Consider the following 19,051-nt stretch of genomic DNA (forward strand, 5'->3'; position numbering starts at 1 on the left):
ATGAAGAAAGTAGAAAATAAAGATAAGAAAATGGTGTGGTTTAACCCGGCAGGCAGCTAAGCACCACACAGCAGTTCTCTCACACACACACACCCCCCCCCAGTGGGATGGGGGAGAGAATTGGAAAAAAGGTAAAACTCGTGGGCTGAGATAAAGACGGTTTAATAGGACAGAAAAAGAAGGGAAAATAATAATAATGATAAAAGAATATACAAAATAAGTGATCCAGAATGCAATTGTTGACCACCTGCTGACTGATGCCCAGCTAGTCAATGAGCAGCGAGCTGCCACCCCTCAGCCAACTCTTCCCACTTTTATTGTTCAGCATGATGTCATAGGGTCTGGAATATCCCTTTGGCCAGTTTGGGTCAGCTGTCCTGGCTGTGTCCTTGTTGTGGTTTGAACCACGCAGCCGGTCACTCACCCTTTCTCCCCACCTGGGAAAAGAGGAGGGACAAAAAGGAAACAAAACCCTCGTAGGTTGAAATAAAAAAGTTTAGTGATTGTAATGTAACAAAACAATAACGGAAAGTCCAGACAGATTGCTCACCACCCGTGGACTGATACAATTCGCAGTCCGACCCCACAACAGCAATCCCGCCGCCAACGGGAAGGGAGAGAGAACCCGCCTCCTTTCTATCCTGAGCATAACATCACATGATATGGAATACTCCAATGGCCAATCCGGGCCCGGCCCTCCAGCTGTGCCCCCTCCCAGCTCAAGGAAAGTTAACTCCATCTTGGCCAAAATCTGGGTTGGGCGCTCTGGCTGTGCCCCCTAATTTTAAGAAAATTAACTTTATCCCAGCGAAAACCAGGACAAACAGAAACTAAACCACTTAGCCTTTGACATAGAATAATTACATATTGCAATGGAAAAAAGGTTCATCTATGTGCAACTTTTAATGTAATTCAGACTTGTGTTTGTTGAAGCTAGTGGAGATGCAGATTTTGTGAATCTCTAAGGCTAATATTTTAGGTTCACAAAACCTAAACCCAGTTAAACTTTCAAGCTCTCGGCAACAAAGAGTTTGAATAGAGGCAATCCACTAAGCTATCGCTTTTGTAGGCATGGTATAAAATGGTGGCATCAGGACCAATGGGACAATTCTCTCTAGAGCAGTGTGTTCAAGAGATTATAAAATTTATGTCTGGTCCCTGCTACCTTTTTTTTTTTTCTTCTCTATAAATACATTTTTACGTCAGTGTTTGCATCTCAGGACTCCATTAATGCACCCCTCTTCCTGCTGCTGTTCTGTGTCCTAGTCTGCAGTCAGTTCATTCTACACTGATGTATATTTCATTGCCCAAGGCTTAATTTTGATTTATTGTCAATCCACAAATTAGAAAAATGTGCTCTGGAATTCCATCCTGCTGAAAAGCTGTGCCTGATGTCAGGGGACTGGGTGATATTTAAGATGTCAGAAATACATATTGGATTAGTGTGCTTTGTTTTCCTGCAACAGCAGATGTTTAATCATAGCTAATGCTCAAGTTAAATGCATTAGGACAAGATAAGCCAAGAAGATGGAGCTTTTCTAAACCATACAACTTCAGATAAATAACTCAAAACTAATTGTATATCCCCATCTTAGATACATTTTTATTTACTTTAATACATTAAACAATGAAAATAGCCCCTGGCACTTAACTCCCCATTTAAGATCTGTACAAATCTTTGCTAATGAGTGAGTGGCTTTTGCACAGTATTACACTGGCCCTTCATGGCCCTTCAATGGCTTAAGATATTTTCTAAAGGAAAGATAGCTAAGAAAGAAATAAAAAGGAGTAAAGCAGCTATAGAAATGGTACATCACTTTTTTAGGTTGGGGGGTTATTCCCATAGAAAATTAAAGATGTGAATGTAGAAAAAAGGGCTTACTATAAATGGGACCCTAAATAACACAGACCACATTCCGCATCCAAGGGCTCACTTGAATTTTCTTTTTCTACTGCTGATTTTATGTTTGTTGCAGTTAAGCTTGCTTCTCTGTTTATGTTAATGAGAAGTCTCTGTGTATAGAAAAATGATCAGGCCTGTTCTTGAGCAATTTAGCTGGAGGCCAAAGAGAAGATGCTTAGGAGAGCAAACATTTTCAAGGTCAACCAGTGAACTGTAACAAGCCAGTGAGACTCATGATGAGAATTTTATGTTTTGACACAACAGCGTTTTGATTAAAAGAGAAAGTATTGGGTTTAAACAGTCACTATGAGGACTTTGTTAGCTTTTCACAAATTACTTAACAGAGCAGTGATGGAACTGGAAATAGGGCTGTTTTGTGTAAGGTAAAGAAAAGAGGGTTACATCAGAAACAGGAATAATAAAGGATGTTAATATTTGGTGTTAAACGCATTTCACTTTATTCACCTTGCAATGATTTCTAGGAAGTGTAGAACGTTCTAAATGGTATAGACAGCTATAATAAAGTTGACAGGTTTTAAGTTTTCTGATATTCAAATCACAGTTGCAGTTATTGCATTTATAAAACCTCAGCCCTCTATGAATAAATGATACTCTAAGTATATAGGACCCTTCTCACAGAGATATCAAATCATTCCAAAGGCAAGCAATGGGAGCTACTGTACACTTCAAATGCTGTACAGAGAAACTGAGGCAGAGAGGCTAACCAGCTTGCTTTGACTTGCGCAAAATGAGTGAGTTGGGGGAAAAGTATGATACAGGGCCCCATTTCCCAGTCTTTAGATTTATGGCCTGATGGCACATGATATTTAAGCATGAACTTGTAGTCTAATATCTAGTTACCCCAAATTAAAGTTAGGCACATCTTTCCATCTTTAGGCACATCTTTGATATGCTGTATCTGTATCCCAGCTAAAGAGAGAACACTACCCCAAAAAAAGAGATTTATTATATTGACATTGTGCCTCTCTTGCCTTCCTGTTTTAAAGATATTTTTAACAGACTTTTGAAACAATGTTCCAAATTTAACACTTTATCTAAAACAAAGTGAACTTCAGTTTGCACTTGCCCCAGAAGAGACTCTTCTGCAGGGAGATTCCACCCTACTTCACATCAGAGAATTCCCAGAGTCTGAACCTCATGCAGAACAATAAAATTTTATATGCAAACAGCATTATGAGCATTTCATCAGACTGGATGTTTTGAAATTGGAGCTGTAGTGAGTGTCCACCAGAGACTTCTACTCCAACAAAAAATTATCCTTTCCTAGGCCTGCATCTACTGTTGTTGACTTTGCTTCTTTGCACACACACAGGTTGTGTCATTGCTTGAGAGCAGGTCTGTTTTTAAACAGCTCAGTTGCTTTAAAAAAACCCAACCAGTAAACAGAAAATTTCCTGTTAATGATGAAAGACTTCTGCCTTACAACAGCAGAGTCTGAGTAGGTGCTGGAATCTTCCCAGGCATACAGGCTGGAAGAGAGGACCACAAAATCAGGGAATCAGAAATGAAGGAACGTGACCATAAACACCAGAATCATCATCTCTGTGACTGTAGGCTGTATTACACAAAATATTTGTTTAAAACAATTTGTTATATTTCTTGACTGGTATTGCTTAAGCTCCCAGGATTCAGGGTATGTTATCAAGCTGTGAGGTTGTCCTGGTTTTGGCCAGGATAGAGTTAACTTTCCTTGGGCTGAGAGGGAGCCCAGCTGAAGGGCTGGGCCAGATTGATCATTGGAGTATTCCATGCCATGTGGCGTCATGCTCAGTATATAAAGGGACATGTGCTCTCTCTTTTTCTGTTTTGGTTTCAGTTTCCCAGTTGGTTGGTGGTGGGATTTCTGGTGTGGTTGGGATCGCTGCTGGGGGTGGGCTGTGCACCGGTCGCTGGTCGGTGAGCCACTACTGTATATTACCCCTTTGGACTTACTATTGTTACTGTTGTTTAGTTACTATTACTAATTTTTTTTATTATTCAACCTACGAATTTCTTTTTTTTTGTCCCTCCCCTATTTTGCCGGGGGGGGGGGGGGGGGGGGGGGGGGGAGTAAACGACTGGCCACATGGTGATTGGCTACCAGCCGAGTTCAAACCACAACAGAGGTGAAGCTTCATGGTTGCATTAAGCCCATTTCAGGCCATGCTGCCATCAAAAAGGGGTAGTCCTGCCTTGTTGAGTACCTTCTGTCAGTGCTATCTAGAGTGAGATCACACAGAGAGTCAAACCAGTTCTCTAACCTGGTTGAAAATCAATGTTCTTGATGGTCAGATGGGTCACTGAGTTGATCCAATTCACTGTGTGATGACATAGTCACTACCAGTTACCCTCGGGAAGTGATGTGAACATGTCTCTGGGGCTTAGCAGGCTGAGCAATGACCAACTTTTCTAACGTTACCTTTGAATTTCCACTGAATTGCTCCCAATAAGTAAGAGCTTGAGGATATAGCCCTAATTCAGATTTCTTGTGAATATTAGAGAATGTAATTCACAAATTAATGCAAAACTAATTTTTAGTCTAAGGACTGGTAATTCTGATTGGAGATTGGGAGGCAAAGGCTGATGAGAAACCATGTTTAAAAATACATAAATATTAAATCATAGCTTATCTCCAGGATAAAAAAATCCAATATGACAATCAACATCTTTCAAATAACTAAACTGGAAAAATATTAACAATAAAACTGAATACAATGTGCCCAAGGAAGATTCTAGCCTATTCCTCTATGCAAAAGCAAACTACATCTAGCTTCACTTTATTGTCATATTCAATATTTTGCAATTTAATGCCAGCTAAACCAGCTTCCAGCTAATAAGTCCTTTAACCTCTACATCCCAGAATATTCTACCCCTTAGTATATGTAGTGGATTCCTTCAGTTGTCACCAGTCTTGATAAACATTTTCCAGGGAAAGACTTTGGGTTGAGTGTCAGGAGTCACAATTCCTGAGTTCTCAGCTCTTCCACAGACTCCTTGTGTGACCTTGAATAAGTCACCACACTTCCATTTCCATCCTTAAATAAAGGATATCCTACTTATCTCTCAGGGACCTTGTGTGTCTTAATCAATATTTTTCATGACATTTTGAGATCTACAGATAATTAGAGATTCTATGACAATAAAACATTGTACACAGCTCATGGACTGTTTGTGGTTTTTTTCTTGTGTCTTGTAACTCCAGTGGGAGTGATGAATATCTGTACATGCTTTTAGTGTACATTCAAAGGAAATAGCTTACTAAAAAAACCCCCAAACAAGAGTCCCTGTTTGATTATCTAAGATGTCCTATGAAGGAAAATAGAAATTCTGATGAGCTCTGACCTCTAACTCCACCTGTACAGTTACAATAGCAAAAGGAAAGTGGCTTATCATTTTGAAAAGGAAGCACAGAAAGTTTGACTATGCTGGACGTCTAATGGTAAACCTAAAGTTGATTGAACAGGTTCTCAGGAAAACTGTCAATTAAATTCTCCCAAACAGTAGTATCATACAACATTTCTTTGGAGGGAATACACAGGGAGGGTCACACACTGTTTGTGTTGTCAGACACTATGTGTTTCAGTGAGATTTGTAATTAAATGATAAATGATGTTGTGGTCTGCTGTGTTTCCACTTGCTCTAGTAAAAAATCATTGGGACACTGGAATGTCCTAGGTTTTGCTGCTACCAGACATGATTCTCCTTTCATGTATGTGGCAGAACTTTGAACTATGAATATTCTCATATGCATCAGATACTTTACATTCCATATGCAAGAAAGAAGGGCAAAGTTTCACACGAACTTACCCAGGCACTATTTATCCTGTAGAATTGTGATTATATGCTTTGTGCTGTAGGGTCAGCATGGGACAGAGGTCCTGGACAATTCACAGAGAAAACAAGAAAAATATTTCTGACTAGTCATATATCATATCATATCATATCATAGTGCCACACTTAATTATAATTGAAAATATTCATCAAAAGGTCAAAACATTATTATTTTCCTTTCTGGAGTCCTACTCATCTGGAGACTGCAACAATAATCTTTGTTTCCAGAATAAAAAAAAAATCTGTATCCCTGCTGAGCTGAGACGATAAAAGTCAAATCTTTGTTCTAGCCCTAAGCAAAACCATGTTCTTCATCGTTACCTGGGCAATTTCTCTATTTGGAATAACTGAATTTAATAACAATTACAATGATGATAATAAAGTCACATCTATTATTCCAGACTGAAGACAAAGAAATTACTGCGGATAATGAAAAGTAAGATGCATATTTTTCCTCTATTGGCTTCGAAAATTACAGTAATAATGAGCTGTTTAAATTATCAAAGGAAGCTCATAACTTTCTGGATATGCTTATAGTCACATTTGCAAGCTTCTAAATGTTTAGTAATTAATTGGTCTTTTGTATTTCCTAATGGCACAAGTTCCTCTTTAAATTTTATTTTAAGTTGTTTCTGCTGATACAGACATGGCAGCACTAGGATTAGGCAGTTCATAAATATGCATATCATCCATTCAAAAAGCAAGTGACTAAGATGCACTCCTCTCAGAAAAGTAAATTAGGATAATCAGATGCTTGAGGCTTCTCTTGCTGCAGCTCCTGTCAACACTTTTTTCTTAGGGTTGCTGCTTTTGCCATTCCCAGTAGTACCAGAAAAAGTACAGCACAGGACTCCCACTTTGATTTTCAACACATTAAAAACCCTCAAGTTTTGGTACATAAAATACACAACTCTGATACTGCAGGATGACTGAATCAGTGGGACAGACCTAAATGCCTGTTGATGGTTAATCAATTTATTAAATCAAAAATACCAAACAGACCCCAAACTTCAATGGTTTATAATTTATTATTTGTTCTCTAATTGCATATCTACAAATATGATGATTTTTAAAGTAGGGCCTTTGTTCCACCAAACTTCTGCTGACTACAGGCACAGACCACAACTATCTCTGCAGCAAGTTAGTTGTCCATTTTCAAATCATGCATGTAGCAGAATGCATTTGGCCTGATGGATGCAACTCTTTCAAGATTTCAGTTGAAATCAGAATAAATTTGTCTATGAGAGTTTTGTCAAAATTCCAAAACTGAGACCAAATCTATGGATGTTGTAAGTATTAAACTTGAGCCAAAAATGTAGTTTTGAATACAAAACTCACACTATTAAGTTTTGATCAAAATCAAGATAAACTTTCCCAAGCTGGAAGGTGATTTTTCCAGTCTAAAATTTGGCAAAATCCAATGGGTTATGGTTGAATTTTATTTTGATGTTGCTATTACACTTTAGAAGAGATTCAAACATTCTAAGGAACTGGAAATCGTTGCAAACAGACATGGACAATAAATCAAAAATGTAATGTTTCATGCACGTCTGGTTTTACCAGTGAGACTCCTAATTATTTCTTCTACATGCTACACAAACCCAGCCTTCATTTCTAAGCTTTGTGAGGGAGGGGTATGCATTTTTTTCAGAGTTAAGGCAGCTCTATAGTAAGTTGGGAATAGAGAAGTCAGTGAGGAGCGCAGATTAGTCTACAGAGAATAGCACCTATAACTCTTCTTTGTTTTTGGAGAATTTATTCATCAAAACCAGAACTTTTGTGTTGCACAAATGCAAATGTACAGCTCCCTACACATCTACTTCATCCTGAAAACATATTAGACTAATCTATTTGTGCATAGTATATGGAGCTTATCAGAGGACCATGACTTGCTTCTGTTTTTATACTGGTTATTTTAATTTCTACAATTCCACTTCAAGTGCATATTTTGAAGAACCTCAAGTACTGATGAGGGCAAAGGAGGTGGTGAGATGCACGGAATGGCTTCCAAAGAAAGACATTTCAGCTTGGAAAAGAGACAACCGAGGGAGATGTTGGAGACAGGTCCTGCTTGACAAACCTGCTCTCCTTCTACGACAGGGTGATCTGCTTATTGGATGAGGGAAAGGCTGTGGATGTTGTTTACCTTGACTTCAGTAAGGCCTTTGACACCGTTTCCCACAGCATTCTCCTGGCGAAACTGGCTGCTCAAGGCTTGGATGGGCACACACTTCGCTGGGTAAAAAACTGGCTGGATGGCTGGGCCCAAAGAGTGGTGGGGAATGGAGTTAAATCCAGTTGGCAGCCGGTCACAAGTGGTGTCCCCCAGGGCTCGGTGTTGGGGTCACTCCTGTTTAACATGCCAGTCAGAGAGGGACCTGGGGGTGTTGATTGACAGCCAGCTAAACATGAGCCAGCAGTGTGCCCAGGTGGCCAAGAAGGCCAATGGCATCCTGGCTTGTATCAGAAATAGCGTGGCCAGCAGGGACAGGGAAGGGATCTTGCCCCTGTAATCGGCACTGGTGAGGCCGCACCTCGATGACTGTGTTCAGTTTTGGGCCCCTCACTACAAAAAGGACATTGATTTACTTGAGCGTGTCCAGAGAAGGGCAACGAAGCTGGTGAAGGGTCTGGAGCACAGGTCTGATGGGGAGCGGCTGAGGGAACTGGGGTTGTTTAGTCTGGAAAAGAGGAGGCTGAGGGGAGACCTCATCACCCTCTACAACTACCTGAAAGGAGGTTGCAGAGAACTGGGGATGAGTCTCTTCAACCAAGTAATGAGTGATAGGACAAGAGGTAATGGCCTCAAGTTGCGCCAGGGAAGGTTTAGACTGGATATTAGGAAGCATTTCTTTACAGAACGGGTAGTTAGGCATTGGAATGGGCTGCCCAGGGAGGTGGTGGAGTCCCCATCCCTGGAGGTATTTAAGAGTCGGGTTGACATAGCGCTTAGGGATATGGTATAGTTGAGAACTGTCAATGTTAGGCTAATGGTTGGACTGGATGATCTTCAAGGTCTTTTCCAACCTAGACGATTCTGTGATTCTGTGATTCAGCTAAAATCAGGAACACTGTGGAACTGATGAATACAGAATGACAACCAGGGTGTGGCAACTAGAAGACCAGACAGTAGATTTAAAACAAAGTAACTTTTCATGGAGCATGAACATAACCTGCAAGCAAGATGTTAGTGAAGCCCCAAGTATACATGTATTTAAAGGGGGATTAGACATATTCATAACAGGTAGAGCTACCACAGGCAAATAAATGCAGTGGTTCCAACACAGCTCAAAGTCCCTAAATGTCTGATTGCCAAAAAGAAGACAGATCACAATACTTGCCTTTAAGCTTTCCATAAGCAGGTGCATCAGGCCACTGTTGTGTAATAAAACATATATGGTATTTGTTATTCAAATCTCAAGGGGAAAAAGAAGTTGTAGTCAGGATGTTGTGGCCGAACAGTTTTGTAATTCTCTTATGTAAATAAGAAATAAGATATATGTATATAGTTTCTATTGTTAAAATCAGTTGTTAGAAGGGAGCTAAAATGGCCCCCATCTTCAAGCCACTACAAAAACACTTGTGCTGAGTCATCCCCCCTTCTGTGACGGAAACCTGAGACAAGCCCGCCGAAACCTGAGAAAAGCCCGGGAAAACTTGTTTACAACTTTGCAGACCCCTCAGGGTACGCCCATCATGAATATGGATGAAGCCTACACTATAAAGGGACTCGGTTCTGCCGGGTCAGGTGTGTGTCCTGGTAGAGCAGAGACTCCCGGCACACCCAGCGCTGTTTTGCTCACTCGCCGCTTGCTAATAAATTTATTATTGATCACTAAAAATTGAGAAGTGGTTATTTCCCACTAAATTACTTTTAATCTATAACAAATTTGGTGCCGTGACTCGGATCCAGATCTTTTGGTGCGAAACCCCAGATAGGGGAGGCGCCCTATCTTCGGATAGCCCCAGTCTGAGGATCTCGTGGCCAAAACGCTGGATATCCGAACCCCTTTTAATTCGGACTCGGGAGTGAGCAAAAGAATCTGCAGAACCCCTTAAATTTTGTGCACGAAGACCGATCGAAGACTCCGGGGAGGAGTAAGTATTTGCGTTTGTGCAGTTATCCGTTCGGTTGGGGTTGGTAATCCCAGAGTGCGAATGAGTGAGAGGTCTCGAAGAGATCACCCGAGTGCGGACCCTTTAGTAGTGCAGTTCTCGTAGCCCGCGAGGGAGCGAGTCACGAATAAGGGGAGCGTGTGTGTGTGTGAAAGAAGGCACTCTGGAAGATGGGACAGAGGGAAAGCAAGCCCTCTGGATCCATGGGTGGGGGCAAGGAAGAATTGCCGGATATCCCACTAGGAGGTTGATAATCCCAGAGTGCGAGTGAGTGGCACTCTGGAAGATGGGACAGAGGGAAAGCAAGCCCTCTGGATCCATGGGAGGGGGCAGCTGAACTCCTCCCGCTGCTGGCTCCAGCTGGGACAGGGCTTGTTCCCGGGGCGCCACCGCCCGACCTGAGCAGCGTGCCCAAGCCGAGCCCTGGAGCAGTGTCGCGGAGCCTGGCCCAGCGTGGGGGAGCGGGGGGGCAGAGCTGCCCACTCCCCAGCCGGGAGGGCCTGTCCCGAGCACCCAGCTGCCCCGGGGTGGGGGTTGGGGCTGGAGCAGGGGGCACCGAGCGGCCCCAAATTAGCGTTTAGGCTTCTGCTCAGAGACAGGCTGCAGTAAACTGTCTCGAGGGGGCTCTGTGCTGAGCACCACCCCCCCCCCCCCCTTCTAACCCGCTCATACTTGTAACCAGTGATTCTGACCCTGAATCTCCCGGACCCCCTCAGCGGGTTACCCGAAGCAAAGTTAAGGAAGGGAGATTATACCCCCTTAGAGAAATGCTTGTGCCAGGAGTGGGGGCACAAGGGGAACCGGGAGCGGGGTATGTCGCTGTTCCCCTCAACACTGGAGATGTGAGAGATTTTTAAAAAAGAAATGGGGAACTTATTAGAGGACCCGCTTGGCGTAGCCAAACAGGTGGACCAGTTTCTTGGCCCAGATTTATATACCTGGGATAAATTACAATCTATCCTAGGAATTCTATTTACTATGGAGGAATGAGATATGATCAGGAGGGCAGGTATAAGACTTTGGGACCAGCAACATCAAGTGGGTCCCACAGCAGATCAGAAGTGGCTGTTGGTAAAACCCAACTGGAATAATCAAGACCCAGGCCACCAAACCCACATGGCAAATTTAAGAATTATCATAATTCAAGGAATTAAGAGAGTCAGTTCCCCAAGGGCAGAATATTAATAACAGTTGTACTCAGGAATAGATCCTGCCACCCCTGTGGGGCAGACATTATTAAAGACTCAGTTTGTGGCTAAGTCTTGGGCAAATATTAGGAAGAAGCTAGAAAAGATAGAAGATTGGCAAGGGAGAGGAATTGCTGAGAGAAGCTCAGAAAGTTTAGGTGGATTCCTACTTGAAGTGGTGGTATTGTTCTCATTATCAGTTTGGATACCCAGATAATGATCTATTTAAATGTTGTTTCACCTCTTCATAACTCGTTTATTATTCAGTATACCTTTGCCTGCTTGACTTGGTGATCAGAAGGTGACAGCTTAGAACTTTCTATCCTCTTGGTATTTTAAGGACTGTAGACAAGGATCAAAAGATACTGTGATAGATACAAGCCCTTGGCTAGCTTCAGCAGCTTTTTTTTTCTTAACAGTGATGAATCAATTTAAATAAGAAAATCGGAGTAAAACATTATCAGAGTGAAAGCAATAGTCCAAGAGGGAAAAAAGTGAGCAGATCTGCAGCTTAATCTGGCTGCCTGTTCTTCAAGCAGGCAGCTCTCTTACATCATTGGCAGGAGTTGGAAGAAAAAAAAAAAAAAAAAAAAAAAAGAATCAGGGTTCTAGCATACAGGCAGGTATATGGGCTGGGGAGCCAAGTTCAAGCTAATTTGCCCCCAGACCACATTCTTTTGGAGCTGCTAATCTGGTTTGTACTTCTTAGCCAAAAGATGGGGAACTGACATAATTGTAGCACACTGACTAGACAGCTCATAAATGTTGTGTCTTTTCCAAAGAAGGAGGATGCTGCTGTGCCCTTTGCAGACTTTCTCCTCACAGGCCGTGGCCTAGAGCTTACCAGTTTTGTAATTTGTGATGTGCTATGTAAATACCGCGCACTGCGTGTGTGGTATAGCTGCCCAGATGCTTTATTTGATTGCATCTGGAAGTACATGGGCAACAGTCTCGGTAGATTTAAACTACCCTTGCTCTAAATGTCTAGACCCAGGAGTAGGAGTTTCAGGTTGAGAGGAGGCAATGCAGAGTGTGTAACAACTCAAACATGCAGCAAACTGCATTATTTTAGCCTGAAAACTGTTCTGTGCATTCCCCAGTACCTGCATGTAATAAAGCTGTGCAGAACATGGATGTTTTATGTGATGATTACCTGGAGACTATGGTTTTTTTGGGATCAGAGATTTTCATTCATTGAATGGTTCTGCCTGCTTTAATATGAAGGAAGTGGAATGTTTTTATTGCAAAAGGAAGGGGCATGTGAAGAAGGTTTGCTGGAGGAGAATCCAAGATGAGAAAATGTTTTCTGAAGATTAGTGGGGTCAGGGGCTCTATGTGCTGGGAACTCAAAGAACAAAGAGCCCTTGATAAAACTTAGAGTGGGTCCTCAGCGACAAGAGGTAGAGTTCCTTGTGGACTCAGGAGCCGAAAGATCTACCATTCAGGCTCTGCCTCCAGGCTGTAAAGTATCATCAGAAAAAAATCAGTGTAATAGGGGCTAAAGGTGAACCGTTTGAGGCCCCGGTTCTTCATGATGTGATTGTTGAATCAAAATGCAAATATGTGATTGGAACATTTTTATTATTACCAGAAGCAGATTATAATTTACTTGGACGGGATCTGATTATAGAATTGGGAATTAATCTGGAAGTAGAAGAAAGAGAACTCAAAGTCAGATTATGCCCCCTCACAGTGGCGGATGAAGAAAAGATTAACCCAGAAGTATGGTATACCCCAGAGACAGTGGGTAGATTGGATATCACCCCCTTCGAAGTCACCATTAGGAACCCAGAGATCTCGACTAGAATCAAACAGTATCCCTTACCGCAAGAAGGCAGGAGAGGCTTAAAGCCTGAAATAGAGAGACTCCTTAATCAGGGGCTATTAGAACCTTATATGTCACCTTTTAATACTCCAATATTGCCCGTTAAGAAGGCAGATGGGAGTTATAGATTAGTGCATGACTTACGAGAAATCAACAAAAGAACTGTAACCAGATTTCCTGTAGTGGCAAACCCCCATACTTTACTTAGTCAATTGAATCCTGAAAATCAGTGGTATAGCGTAATAGACTTGAAAGATGCTTTTTGGGCATGTCCTCTAAAAGAGGAGTGTAGAAATTATTTTGCTTTTGAATGGGAAGACCCAGATACCTTTAGGAAACAACAGCTGAGGTGGACAGTTTTGCCTCAGGGTTTTACTGAGTCCCCTAACCTCTTTGGACAAGCCCTCGAACACATCTTAAAAGATTATAACTTGGGGGAAGGTGTTACTTTAGTACAATATGTAGATGACCTTCTGTTAGCAGGAGGCAACCCAGAGATGGTACGAAAGGAAAGCATTAAGTTGTTAAATTTCTTAAGCCTCCAAGGATTAAAAGTATCCAAATCTAAATTGCAATTTGTAGAAGAAGAGGTGAAGTATTTAGGTCACTGGATTAGTAAAGGGAGCAAGAAATTAGACCCAGAGAGGGTGAATGGAATTCTTTCTCTCCAGGCTCCCAAAAACAAACGACAGGTTAGGCAGCTCCTTGGACTACTGGGGTACTGTAGACAATGGATTGAAAATTATAGTACAAAAGTTAAATTTTTATACCAGAAATTAACAAAAGACGGGTTGCTTAAATGGACCCCAGACGATGAGGAAAAATTAGAAAAATTAAAAACTGGCTTAGTCAACGCTCCAGTATTGAGTTTACCAGATATAAGAAGGCCCTTTTATTTATTTGCCAATACTGAAGATGGCACGGCATTTGGGGTATTAACCCAAGAATGGGCTGGGAAAAGGAAGCCTGTGGGATACATATCTAAATTGTTAGACCCCGTAAGTAGGGGATGGCCAACATGCCTCCAGGCGATAGTGGCAGTGGCCTTGTTAGTAGAAGAGGCTAATAAAATTACATTTGGGGGGAATCTGAAGGTGTTGACTCCTCATAACATTAGGGGAGTGCTTCAACAAAAAGCGGACAAATGGATAACAGACGCCAGGCTCCTCAAATATGAAGGAATATTAATACACTCACCAAAGTTAGAGATTGAAGTAACTAGTCTTCAAAACCCAGCACAATTCCTATATGGGGAGCCAAGCGAAAGTTTAAACCATAATTGCCTCCATACCATTGAAGAACAGGCAAAAATCAGGCCAGACTTAGAAGAAACAGAATTAGAAGAAGGGGAAAAGCTGTTTGTGGATGGATCCTCTAGAGTGGTAGAAGAAAAAAGAAAATCAGGTTATGCAATTATTAGTGGAACCACCCTAGAGGTAATAGAATCAGGACCACTGAGTCCTAGCTGGTCGGCTCAAGCTTGTGAACTATATGCAGTACTAAGAGCGTTACAGATTTTAAAGGAAAAAGAGGGAACCATTTATACAGACTCTAAGTACGCCTTTGGAGTAATTCACACTTTTGGAAAAATTTGGGAAGAAAGGGGACTCATTAATTCACAAGGAAAAGGGCTAATACATGAGTCTCTAATTATCCAGACTCTCCAAGCATTAAGAGGTCCTAAGAAAATAGCAGTAGTGCATATAAGAGGACACCAACAGGGAACCTCACTACAGATCAGGGGAAATATTCTAGCTGATCAAGAGGCAAAACGGGCTGCACTACTAGCATTGATGGTAACAGAATCAAACACAAACGAAAGAACAGACCCCACCAAATTAGGATTCACGTTTACTAACCAAGAGAAAGAAAAATTGAAACAAATGGGAATTAATGAAAAACAAGGGGAATGGGAATTACCTGATGGGAGGAAGGTTCTCCCGAAGGCAATGGCTTGGAGAGTTATGAAGGATTTCCATACTAAAACTCACTGGGGAGTACAAGCATTGGTAGACCAGTTTGCTATTAAATACATGTGCATAGGAATTTATAATGTTGCTAAGGGAATAATAAAAAGCTGTTTAACTTGCCAGAAAATTAATAAGTACCAATTAAGAGAAAAGATTCAAGGGGGACGGGATTTGGCATACAGACCATTTGGAAGAATTCAAATCGATTTTACAGAACTACCAAAAGTAGGACAGTACAAATACCTCCTAGTATTGGTAGATCATCTCACTCATTATGTGGAGGCCTTTCCCACTGCTCGAGCTACAGCAAATACTGTGATAAAAATACTCTTGGAAAACATCATCCCTAGGTATGGAAATATAAAAGTAATTGATTCGGACAGGGGTCCCCACTTTGTGTCTAAAGTAATCAAAGAGACATTGACTTCCCTGGGGACCAAGTGGGAATTCCACACTCCCTGACATCCACAAAGCTCAGGAAAAGTAGAAAGAATGAATGGAGAAATCAAGAAACAACTTACCAAATTAATGTTAGAAACAAAGATGTCTTGGGTTAAGTGTTTACCCCTAGCACTTCTGAATATCCGGACCCAACCCCGAACTGATACTGGAATATCCCCGTTCGAAATGCTATATGGTATGCCCTATGATATGGAATTTCCCACTGATCACCCAGTATTGGAAAAAGACAATTTGCAACCATACTTAATAAACCTCATGAATAGGAGAAAAGAACTACGCAAAAAAGGGATGGTAGTACAGAGACCTCCATTAGAAATTTGTATGCACTCCATAAGACCTGGAGACAAGGTGTTAATAAAAACTTGGAAAGAATCCTCTCTTACCCCTCGTTGGGAGGGACCGTTTCTTGTTATACTCACAACAGAGACTGCTGTCCGGACTGCTGAAAAGGGATGGACTCATGCTACCAGAGTGAAAGGACCCTTAACGCCTGATCACTGGGAAGTAGCTGAAACATCAGGAGATCTGAAGCTAGTGTTGCGAAGGAAGAAGGACTAAATGAATTTTGTAAAACCCCTAACTGTGTTTGTTATCCTTTTGTGTGTTTTAAATGCACTACTTGTGAGGAAAGTTGGTGGGCGCACTGCGTCCACGGCTATTCCCCAAAGGAATACTGTGACCAGTGCTATATAAGAGAAAGAAAATTAACCAGTCATCAACAGGAAAAATTGTGTGCATACCAATGAACCTAAGCCCCATAACGTGAATATAGTACAAACTCTTTGCAAATTCCAAATACTCCAAGTGCCCTGTATGATCCCACAAGTGAAAGCCTGGAACTGGGAGGCGTTAAGGTGTCGATAACAAGACCCTAACCCCACAGAATACGACTGCTGCCGAGAAGATGGAAAGCCCCGCTGCTCTAAGGAATGAATGGAGTAGGCGGAGGAGGCAGAGACGTATGGAGAGGGGAAAATAAGAAAGGCCTCGAAGCAACCAGTTCAGGTGATTGTTGTGGCAAGGAGAACTGGAAAGCATGGGGAAGGAAAAGATCTGAGCATGCAAATCCTGTCGCAAGACAGAAAGAGGACACGTTTGTACAATTAGCTAGTAATTGGAAGATGAACCCACCAACTCTCCTCACTATAGTGGTCATTTGGGCTATGGGAGGAATCGCAATTTTGATGTTAAACCTCCATTTTATGAAACCCCTAGTGTTATTATTAATTGGGTTAACTTTCGGACCATGTATATTTAACAAGTCTGTGATGTGTTAAGGAGATTTGAAAAACAAAATTAGTTAAAAGAAAAGGGGGGAATTGTAATAAAACATATATGGTATTTGTTATTCAAATCTCAAGGGGAAAAAGAAGTTGTAGTCAGGATGTTGTGGCCGAACAGTTTTGTAATTCTCTTATGTAAATAAGAAATAAGATATATGTATATAGTTTCTATTGTTAAAATCAGTTGTTAGAAGGGAGCTAAAATGGCCCCCATCTTCAAGCCACTACAAAAACACTTGTGCTGAGTCATCCCCCCTTCTGTGACGGAAACCTGAGACAAGCCCGCCGAAACCTGAGAAAAGCCCGGGAAAACTTGTTTACAACTTTGCAGACCCCTCAGGGTACGCCCATCATGAATATGGATGAAGCCTACACTATAAAGGGACTCGGTTCTGCCGGGTCAGGTGTGTGTCCTGGTAGAGCAGAGACTCCCGGCACACCCAGCGCTGTTTTGCTCACTCGCCGCTTGCTAATAAATTTATTATTGATCACTAAAAATTGAGAAGTGGTTATTTCCCACTAAATTACTTTTAACCTATAACATGTTGGAGAGTAAAATACACAAGACAGATCTTTCATAGAGTTCTTTTATGTATTTTACATTAGCTAATCTAATTTGGTGTATAAACTGAAAACATCTCTAATCTGCAAAGTTCTTTGACCACATCAATTATAAGAGCTCAGAGCAAGATTTTGCAAAATGACAAGTCCTACAAAGTTGCTTTCACAGGACTGATCTAATACTCTCCACCAGACTACAGAAGTAAATAGGAGCTGAGATGTCTCAGCTGGGAGTGCTCTGCTCCCACTCTTCAGGCAAACACAGTACATGTGGACATTGCTGCTGCATCTTATGCATGAAGTTAACAAACTGCAAAGGCAAAATAAGTCTGACCTGCATGCCAGGACTTGTTTTAGGGCTCTTTCCCATCTGGAGCCCTTCCAGACTGTAATGGTTTAGCCCCTGCCGGGGTCTGAGACCACGCGGCAGGAGTGAAATACAAAGCCCCGATCTGAGATAAGGAGAGGTTTAATACAGCAGTGCAATAGCAACACAACAAACAACAACAATAAGAATAACAGTAATAACAATGAACAGGGCAAAATATCTACCAATATAGCAGTGAGAGAAAACCCGGCTGCGCCAACCCCACGATCCGGCGCCTGGACATGATGTTAGCATGGCATATGAATAACCCGGCTAGAGTTTCCCCCACACTGCTGGGGAAACTTAACCCTATCCTGGCTAAACCAGGACACAGACCTAATGTAAACCTAATTTGCAGCCCTGTGAATGTTGTCCTCCTCCTGTCTACCTCAGGACTAGCTCTGAGGTAATTCATACCTGCCATGCTCTGATGATGTCACAGGAACAGTGAGGATTTCCATGGCATGGAAGTCTGGCCCTGGGTGGTTTTTCAACTCGGTGATCAACATTGCACTATCAACCTGCGTTACAGCTCTTCATAGGGAAGAAACAACACATTGGTCAGAAGGACATCTGCAGAAGTCTGATTAGAGAATAAACAGGCGTGAAAGTTATCCAACTGTTACCATAAAAGCTGTCAGAGGAGCTCTCTAAGACTTGTTTTGGTGTTAGAAAGCAGGCATTCTTTATTGCAGCGCTGGGTGCACACGCGAATGGCTTCGCAAAGGTGAGTGTGCCCCAGATCTATAAGCGGCAGCTAATATACAGTGAGATTATGCATATTCATAACTTTTCTGAGAAATGAGTTATATATGCATTAGATTTCCTGGGACTAATTACAGTATCTGCATCCTAATTACTCATGCGTTTTCTTGCTGGGTGGTGGTCTCGAAGGGTCCCTGGGGGTCGTTGGTAGTCTTCCTCACCATGTCTGCTGGTTGACCTCAGTGCTCACACATGCTCAGAAAGGTCTGTTAGGAGGTGTTGTGCAGCTGTGTTGTGTCTTGAGCTGGTTTGTTTTAGTTTGTCCTGTCCTTGTTCCTGTTATCTTCAAGAATAGGCCCTGAGTCTTATTTATTACTGTCTTATCTTCAAACCCCTTTCTTCTTCACGAAAGCACCAACCTTCAGCTGTGTCTGTACATTCCAGAAGCTACATTGTCATTCACCTACTTTATTCTCAGTAAAAAAAAAAAAAAAATATTTAGCAAGACGAAGAGAAAAAAAATGTTAGCGAGATGTTTTGGCTTACACAACCTGAGAGAAATGCTTGCTTCTACATACAGTCCTTTTCTTGGCAAAATACTCTACTACTGCTTAATGCTCTCCTTCTCCATTTATTGTTATGAATTATCACCTCTAGAGCTGGGTATATCCAGAAGGGGGGAATGAACTTGAATTAATCATGTGCCCCCCTCCCCAAACTGGACCCTGTATTCCTCTCTGGGTGGTGTCAGGAAGGCTGAAGGGAAGGGTAACATGGGCCCTGCAAGTCAGGGGCATCAGAATAGGGCACAGGGCCACAGAGCCCATGGCTCAGTGCTGCT

The 19,051-nt window shown here is 41.9% G+C and overlaps 1 long non-coding RNA gene across 1 annotated transcript; it reads right to left on the reverse strand.

Moving 5' to 3' along the window:
- Positions 1-302: 302 nt before the first annotated feature.
- LOC141917567 (uncharacterized) lies at positions 303-17,739 on the reverse strand. Its single transcript, XR_012621360.1, has 4 exons — positions 17,691-17,739; positions 9,076-9,109; positions 5,711-5,781; positions 303-437 (listed from the first exon to the last, which is right to left on the reverse strand). It is a non-coding gene; the product is annotated as an uncharacterized LOC141917567 (long non-coding RNA).
- Between the last annotated feature and the right edge of the window lie 1,312 nt (positions 17,740-19,051).

The sequence above is a fragment of the Strix aluco genome, chromosome W (assembly GCF_031877795.1).
Source record: "Strix aluco isolate bStrAlu1 chromosome W, bStrAlu1.hap1, whole genome shotgun sequence".
Lineage (NCBI taxonomy): Eukaryota > Metazoa > Chordata > Aves > Strigiformes > Strigidae > Strix > Strix aluco.